The sequence below is a fragment of the Rhipicephalus sanguineus genome, chromosome 2 (genome assembly GCF_013339695.2).
Source record: "Rhipicephalus sanguineus isolate Rsan-2018 chromosome 2, BIME_Rsan_1.4, whole genome shotgun sequence".
Classification (NCBI taxonomy): domain Eukaryota; kingdom Metazoa; phylum Arthropoda; class Arachnida; order Ixodida; family Ixodidae; genus Rhipicephalus; species Rhipicephalus sanguineus.
Window position 1 is genome coordinate 224,763,134 of NC_051177.1, and position 9,332 is coordinate 224,772,465.

At 42.6% G+C, this 9,332-nt stretch overlaps 1 long non-coding RNA gene across 1 annotated transcript; it reads right to left on the reverse strand.

Annotated features, from left to right (window-relative positions):
• Positions 1 to 171: 171 nt before the first annotated feature.
• LOC125757314 (uncharacterized) lies at positions 172 to 3,645 on the reverse strand. Its single transcript, XR_007415234.1, has 2 exons — positions 3,582 to 3,645; positions 172 to 1,654 (listed from the first exon to the last, which is right to left on the reverse strand). It is a non-coding gene; the product is annotated as an uncharacterized LOC125757314 (long non-coding RNA).
• Between the last annotated feature and the right edge of the window lie 5,687 nt (positions 3,646 to 9,332).

Consider the following 9,332-nt stretch of genomic DNA (forward strand, 5'->3'; position numbering starts at 1 on the left):
TTGACTCTGCTGGCTGTATATGACTTTTGTATTATTAAGATTGTGCCACAGGGTCTTTCAATTGAAAGTAATACATATAGCATGACCTTGCATTAATTATCTTTCATAAATGCTAATCACTACTCGAACAAATCGAGAACGTTTCTGTATTGCAGCAAATAAATGTAGAAATTGCATATGTCATCACACCTTTATTGCCCAAAAAATTGCATTTATTGCACATTCATCAAGCAAGTGACCTATGCAGGACACTATCTCTGCAAGCTCAGATGTGCACGCGCAGGCCTTGCATTTATGGCTTTGCTATCTCGGCAGCCCTCTGTTCTATTGCTACCTGTGAATGTGCCAAGCAGATTGGTCTGAACGGCATCACAAGTAGCTAAACACATTTTAGAGCGCAATGAACTGGGCTAGTTGGTACTACTTCATTATGTCACAGTGCGAGGAAAGAAGCCAAGGCACACAGTGCTGTGTCCCAGCTTTTTCCTCGTTCTGGGAGCACTGGAACAATGAACATTTGAGAACATTCACTTGGAGCTCCTACCATCACATTTGGCTACATGCTCCAAGCCCAGCTCGTCCAGACATGATTCAAGGCATCACAGTTGTGTTCGCATACATCATCTGTGTAGAGAACAAGTTATTTTGAATTGAAAAATGGCCATCCACCTGTTTTGTACAAGGCTACCAGGAAATCCATACTGATTTCTCAGAAAGGAAGACAAAAAATTCGTACTGTTCCTGGGCTCAAGCCTGGAACCAACACCTTTCCAGGGCTGTTTCTCTACAACTGAGATAGCCAGTAGGCTAGCAATGGGCAGTGTAAGGGCCAATTAGTTGAAAAGTCAAAGCACACAGAATGTGGCAAATGGGTCCTGTGGAAACGTGCAGCAGCTTTTAGCAGAAGATTCTGCGTTAATATCCATTTATGAAAATCAAACTTGAAAGAAAAAACATTACTTGCAGCTGGTTATAAGCTACTTATACCTACTGTGCTTTCCACAGAACTCATTTGTCATATTCAGTGTTCATGCGCTTCAAACTGAATTTGCCCTCGCACTTTGATTACTAGCATACTGGTTAGCTTAAATGGTAGAGTGACCACCCCGAAAAAAAGTCGTTCTCGAGTTCAAACTGTGGACCATGTCAAATTTTTCGCCAACTAAAATGCTGTTCTTTATGAGAAATCCATATGAATTTTATCGTAGCTTTGTGCAACAAATGGGAGTGGATGGCCATTTTTACATTCATAACCCTTTCTGTGTTGTGCAAAACTCCGCTGTTATAAACGAGTCATTTTCTAGCAGCCAACAGCACATCATAGTGTTTGTAGATCTGGAGTGCTTCCCAATACGGACCACTGAGAATGGCACAGTTGCATTGTGGGGCAAAAGTATATGGACAGTTTGTGCCACTGAGCAAGCTTATGTTATGAGGCCCAGCAGCACATAGTGCTGGCATTGTTGACATAGTTCCTTGAAAGGCAGTGGGGGTTAACATAGGCTGAAGTTGAGGCATCTCCGTTGTAGTGCAGACAAAACGGGTGCGGATAGTTCGTTCATGCTACTGAGAGAAAGTAACGGAAGACATGGCAGCAACACACAATGCCGTTTATGAGTTTGCAAGGCAGGCCAACTGCACCAAGGCGGATGAACTGCAAACAAGAGAGCCACATGGTGTTTCTAAGTGTCAGGCTGTACGTCACGAAAATTTAGCTCAAGAAAGTGAGCCCATAGTGTGCACTATAGGTTACCGCATCTGTTTGTATATAACATGGCAAATAAGCTGATTGGTACAAACTGAGTGAGAAGAGTTTAGCAAGAGTTTCATGCCACGTCTTGAATGTGCTTGAAAAAGTGCGTGAGCCAACATGTTAATAGGCTGCTATCGAACAATGTATCTAGTTTTTCTTTTCTAGTAAGACCTGTATATCCAAAAGTTGGCCTCCCAGACAAATATGTATTATGGGTGTCATACTGTCAATTTTGATCACGATGGGACCTGACTGGGTAGAATTTCTCTACTGTGATTATTTACTGTATGCAAGTTGCAGAAACGAGTCAATCACTGTTGAGAAATTTGACCCTGATTGGGCTTAATTGCGATCAGCAGTGCACCATGTGACAATGGTATCATCCGAGTTAGTTTCTAAGTATGGTCTACATCCAAGCCGTGGATGGATCAACCTGTAAACCTAAAGCGGCGGCACTTATGACTGCAGTTTCGCAAAGTCGTACTCTGTCTTGCTGCAGCTTTTAGCACACCATTCTTTCTATAACTGTTTGAGACGCTTTGTATACAACTGTCTACATCACATGTTTTTGCTAGTCGTGTTGACTAGTGGCTAAGAAAGAACAAGATACATTTAAGAGTGGATAAATTGAACCTCCTGTGTAATAGATCTGTTTTCAACTTCATTTTGCAGTGTACTGTTAAATATAGTCAATTAGCAGAAGGCACTACCATGTTTGATGTTCCGCTTTTTCCAAGTCACCTAAAAAGTATAATTTATCTTTGCTCGAAATGATCATAACCAAAAAAAGAAAAATTAGTACTGTATTTCTAGCCTGAGATTTCATTCTATTTTTGCAAAAAGCAGAACATGAATGACTTCAGGTTCAATGCAATTGCAGTTTAATCAAGATTAGTTACTATAAAGCACATACATGACAATATTTTTGTTGCAACGTCGAGTTCCTTGAGATAATGTGCAACTGACGAATTACAGGCAGTTCTTCATAGATCGCGTCTGAAAGGGTTTAATGTAGTCGAATGAAAGCTCGCACTTGAATCGAAAGTTCAACCCGACTTGCAGCTCAGTTGTAGCAAGTTCTACTGTGCGTTTAGTTCTGACTTTTTTTCTTTTTTTTTTTTGCACGAAGTTATACAGAACACACCCTCAATTGGTGCGCTGCTGGTAGGCACTGATTAGTTACTGCATATGCTACCTTTAGGTAGCGTAGTCAGTAACTCTAGCACTGATAAGAAGAAATCAGCGTCTTTAGGTCAAGGGTGCTTGAACTCTTCCAAAAACACCCCCTTTCGTGAAAACGAGCAAGTGTAGCGCAAGAATTTTCAAAAGCTCTACGTTGCGAGGGGTGTTGGACGTGAACAATTCTGTCTTATCAATAATGCAATGTCCTGATGCACTGACAGCGCAGAGGTCATCAAAAGCAAGCTATCGCTTCCATTATAGCACTAAAAGCGCCTTCAAAGCAAAGCTGTCAAATTGAAATCACGGTTTACATGTACGTACAAAAAAAAGGGGGGGGGGGGCTGTGCAGTCATCGACGCCCATTAGCAAAGCAATGTTTGTTCGTGGCAATACCTAGTACATCTGAATTTGCTGCACAGCTTTAGCTAATATTTTGTGTGGTACCTGCGCGTTCATGCACGTTCACGATCGTGTCCCGATCATCGGAAATGATTTTTCAGGGCTCGACTGGCTCGATACCACATCTAGCGCAAGTTAACGATCAAAGAGCTCGATACCTATCGAAAGCGCAGAGCATGACACTCATACAAAGCACAATGTTGAATTGGAAGTTGCGTCGGAACGTGTATCTTACCAATGACCTCACCTGCTATGGTGGGCGAGCGGAGTCGAGTACGAATATCCACGGGTGAAAAAGGCACCACACCTTCACGTGTGAGTAGACACACCGTAAACTCGATAGCGAGCGTTAATGTTAACATTACCGCGTACAAGAAACTAGCGAAAGAACAATTTACATCGCGCAAACGCTGCAAATTGCAAATAAACAATCCGCCATTGCAGACGATGTCGATGTTGATCGAGCTCTCCTCTGTAATAAAGGATTCGCGTCGTAGCCAGAAAACGTGTGCAAGTACCGCTGCAATAATAATAATAATAATAATAATAATAATAATAATAATAATAATAATAATAATCTAAGCATTCATAAAGAAAGAAACAGATCTAAATCGATTCTGACTGTCCTCGTGGCTTGAAATGAAACTGCATTGCATTACTGTAATGAATGTAGTGCAGAAACAGCATGCACAAGTATGCATTATCAACACAGGAAGACACAACCAGGTTAAGCTTTGACAATAAGGCTTTATTAAAATGCTGGTTTGGTTCCTCCATAGCTTTGGGAAATCAATGTCATTTAACACCTCTACAATCAGTAATACAATATCTGAAATGAGAAATCATAAGTGAGAAATGGGCAGGTCAGCACATTCACCAATCGAACACTTTGCATTCCAGTCAATTATTAATTACAGCAGCAGTTGTGTCAGATAGAGCAGATGAGACATATGAGTGACTTAAATTTTATATTTAGTGGAAACCTCGGTCCAGTGCCAACATCAACACATAGTACTTTTCATATTTGTCGAGGCATGTGGTCATCATTGGCAATAATAATAATAATTTCTGGGGTTTTACGTGCCAAAACCATCTGGTGTTCTATAGACCATCTGGTGTTCTTTAACGTGCACTGCCATCGTACGTACACGGGCTTCTACCATTTCGCCTCCATCGAAATGTGACCGCCGCGGCTGAGATCGATCCATGACTTTTGGCTCGGCACTGTTGTGGCCGCCTCCAGCTTTGCAATGCTTTGCACTATGTGCAATGCATCAAGGAATTAAACCAGCCGAAAACAGACGAACACAGGAAACGGTGAAGGAGACAGGAAAGCGGCTAGACTACCAACTCTTTTAATCACCAAAGCGAGACTCAAATATATACACTCATGCGGTCACATGGTCATATCACTATCGCTCTTTACATCAACCGAACTAACCATATAGGCATATCACAAAACATGGCATGCTATTACCGTATGTCATCTTCACATCCTCATTTCCTTCTCGTGATTACAAAAAAGATTGCAGGAAATCTTGTTCTATTCTGCGCAATGCCACAGAGCTATCACTACAACATGCTTCGCCCTTCATCGCAATATGAAAGGCCTCAAGTATTTCACGTGCCATTTTCTCATGACTTCGGCCCAAAATTCTCAAATCATTCAGTACCGACTCACATTTGCACTGTTTACAGTGAAGGGCCAGATTTGATCCTGTTCCCTTTTCTAACGATTTGAAATGTTCCCACGCTCTAGTGTTTACACAGCGACCCGTCTGGCCTATATAAACCTTTCCACAAGTCAGTGGTATCTCGTATATGACGCCAACAGCACAATCCACAAAGATCTGGCCATGTTTCGTATCACACTGTGGTTTCTTCTCTCGTCCAATACGTGCGCATAACCCACTCAGCTTTCTCGGCGCCGAGAACACCACAGGCACACCATACCTGACTGGCAACCTTTTTCAGGCCATGCGCAACTCTGTGCGTGTAGGGAACTACTTGCGGTCTCCTGTGCTCAGGCCAAGCCTTTGTGTTTTTTTCTTTTCCCTTTCATTTTTTGTAGCAATGGGAACAGGATCAAATCTGGCCCTTCACTGTAAACAGTGCAAATGTGAGCCGGTACTGAAATGATTTGAGAATTTTGGGCCGAAGTCATGAGAAAATGGCACGTGAAATACTTGAGGCCTTTCATATTGCGATGAAGGGCGAAGCATGTTGTAGTGATAGCTCTGTGGCATTGCGCAGAATAGAACAAGATTTCCTGCAATCTTTTTTGTAATCACGAGAAGGAAATGAGGATGCGAAGATGACATACGGTAATAGCATGCCATGTTTTGTGATATGCCTATATGGTTAGTTCGGTTGATGTAAAGAGCGATAGTGATATGACCATGTGACCGCATGATGGTATATATTTGAGTCTCGCTTTGGTGATTAAAAGAGTTGGTAGTCTAGCCGCTTTCCTGTCTCCTTCACCGTTTCCTGTGTTCGTCTGTTTTCGGCTGGTTTAATTCCTTGATGCAATGCACCAAACTAGCCCAACAACGAGTTCTACTATGTGCAATGCCCGACTCGTTGCAGTTACTGTTTCAGGTGGGCTCTCATAGTCGTTATTGTCACTGCTTGACAATGTGTTAGCAATGACCACACAGTGAATGTGCTTGCACACTTTGAAGTGTATCAGGTGCGCACACACTGCACATTCATTGCATCTCAAGGGACAGCAAGCAGCATCCCCGACTTTGTCACTGTATAAGAGTGCCCTTTAGTAGACTGAGATGGCACAGTCCACGTGCCGTCTTCGTTTAATTTGGCACAACCTGCCATTTCAGTGCCAGATCTGTGGTAGCTTTCAACTGCACTCAACTTCTTGCCCTTTGATCATCTGGATTGCCCTCTTCATCAAAAAATGATATGTCAAGTCCATGAGTGCAGAAATTAGTTTATCAACACGCTTATTCTTCTTTCCCTCCAGCATGTGTGCTTCATCGTCCTGTGCATGCTCTCAAGGTGCATGTTGGTGTTGATACCTGCCCTCGTCCTAAAGCAGTAGGCCCGCTCTTGAGTCTAACTGCATAGTTGTCCTTGAAGTACTTCAGAAAATTCCTCAGTTTTTCTTCCTCAGTGTCAAGGAATGATTGAAGATACTTTTCAAATTCTTGCTGGTCAAGGAACTCTAAAAGGAGTCGCACGTTGTGGTACACATCTGGCCTCAGTTGTTTTTCTACACACTCATGTATCTTCTTCTGCCAATTCCTATCCACATGCCAGGTGCAGAGAAGTTTCTGCTGAGGGACACCCATAACTGACGACCATGCCTTGTAAAATTGTGAGGCGTCATCAGACATAAATATCCTAGCAGCCACATTTTCGTTGATGGCACACTCAAGAGACCTGAAAAAGCTGCCAAGTTTTCCTCATTCATCCTGTTGCAGATGAAATAGGCTATAGGTATACCTTATCCCACTTCATCTAGCACTAGAAGAGTGGTCAGCTCAAACTGTTACCCTGTAGTTCCATGTGTTGAGTCAAGACACACAGTGCCCGTGCCCAATTCTTCTAACAGCTCTTTTGTGGCTCTGTCATCAAAGCAAGGGCAAAATCTGTTGCACCAAAAGTACCAGTTGGGTCCACTGCACCTTGTGCCTTATACAGACAGACAAGTGTTTCACCTTCGTCTTACATTGCTTTCACCCCACATATCTACACTGACAGCATCATTGGTGTGACACTGTTCAGGAGCAGCAATGTGAAACTGCCGTTTGATGTTATGCAGAGTTATGCGTTCTGCCAAATGTGCTGGCCTCAGCTTACATGCCCCCAACAGATGTTCTTATATTATTCAATATGGTTTTCATGGGCACACCACGCTCCAGGTCCTCTGCTACGTGGTTAACCCCGTTGGCCTTTTCTTTGTCACTCATCCTCAAGTGCTGAATTTCTGCTTTATGGCCATAATGCTTTCTTTGGTACCTTACATTTATGGTGATATCTTCAGGTGCCGGGCTCTGAGTGTTCTCCTTCTTCGTCACAGTAATAAATGAAAGACATATCTTAGCGGACTTGCAGGTACCCTGACTTTTCTCTCGACGATTACCATGACCTCCTTTGGCCTAGCCACTCCTGATCTATTAGAGTAGTAGTGGCTCCTCGTTTCCCCACTGGCCAGCTTTTTAGGAGCCGTGTGAAAGAATAACCAACAGTTCTCATTCGCCTCTTCCTGAGCTTTCCATTCACTGAATTCTGTAATACAAATACAACATAGTATCAGAGAGAGACACTAAACCAACAAAAATAGTTCACCTTAGACACAGATTAATGTCAAATGTTTTATTTGCTCCCTCACTCTCCCTGCTTCACAAAATAAATTAAGCCTTCAGCTAACCTTCATCTCATTCAGTGCACTGATATTCTTTCTGAAAAACTTCTGAAGCATAAGTTTTTGACCGAGCTTACGAATGTGCTATCAACGGCAAAAACGACTGAGTGATAAATGTGACATGAGATGAACATGGGTTTTAACAAAAATGGGTCATACAAATGAAGAAACAAAGTATACGGCTTAACAGCGGAGGTCATCAAAAGGTATTAAAAAAAGGCCTTTAAAAGGTTAAAACTTAAAAAGTAAGAACAATAAAAGTCAACAGGGTTTTGCAAAAACACAAAATCTTTCTTCGAGAGCACACGTTTTCCAGAGTTTTGTGTGACCTTGCGGAGACCTTGTTGCACAGACTCAAGAAAACCAGTGATGTGCCTCCAAAAAACAGAGATGGGACAAAAACTGCTGTTATCCCATACGTGCACCAAGTGTCACATAGGATTAAGAAGGCTGCAGGGTGCGCAGGAGTCAGTGTAGTGTTTACCGCCCCCAACAACTTTGGAGGCCTGTGCAGCGTGTAAACGTGAACAGTGAAAGGCCTGACATGCTGCAAGAAGCACACCACGCGGTTTTTGTCTTGCAAATGCGGCATCGTGTATAAGATTCCGCTCTCTTGTGGATGTGTTTACATCGGCCAAACTGGCCAATGTATTAACGATCGCTTGCGTGAACACGCCAACAATTTAAAAGTCTGACGGCAACATGGCCTTACACTGTGCAGCTTGCGGTTGTACCCCCTTTCCTGACCAGCTTAGCTGATCTTGACCAGGCTGTCATAGCTCGAGAAAATTGTGCATCAGCTGCCCTCTGTGTCACTCTCGAAGAAAGAGTCTGCGTTTTTGCAAAACTTTTATTGTTGTTCTCACTTTTTAAGTGTTAACCTTTTCAAGGCCATTTTTAATACCTTTTTACAGCCTCCTTTGTTCAGCCGCATCATTGTTTCTTCTTCATTTGGATGACCCGCTTTTTGTTAAAACCCATGTTCATCTCATGTCGCATTTATCACACAGCCGTTTTTGCCGTTGATAACGCATTCATGAGCTCGGTCAAAAACTTCTGTATGGTATCAAGGGTTTTTTCGCTTTGTCGCCCTGTTTCCATGGGCACGTTACCGCCTGTAATCTTTAGCGAGAAAAAAAAGCGTAAGGAAGAAAAAAATAAATTTTTTTTATAGTCTTGTTCTGAAGCACTCGATGTTACCACGTGATGAGTGTAGTGCATTAAATGTTAGTTGGAAGTAGCGCTCTATGTGTCGTTTTCACTGTCCCTGTCTTGCGCTCACCTGTTTCAACACATCATGTATCCACCGGACATATTTGCTCTGCTTTGTTTTTAGAGGGAAAACAAAAAAGCGACGCAAGCGGCAGTGTGATCGAGCAAATTGTGAAAATTAGTGCCTCTGTGCATACTTGTTTTCTTTTTTTTTTCTACGCGACAAGCACATGCGAATTATAACTAGCTGGCACAGTGAATGCACGTGGAAGCGGTCATGTGCTGTACAGCCTCACCACAAAAGATGATAAAAATGCACTGACACTGTCTTTTCCAACAACTATAAACTGAACACAGGATGGGTACTCACCTTTATCTTTGTGGACGCCTGCTGCACGG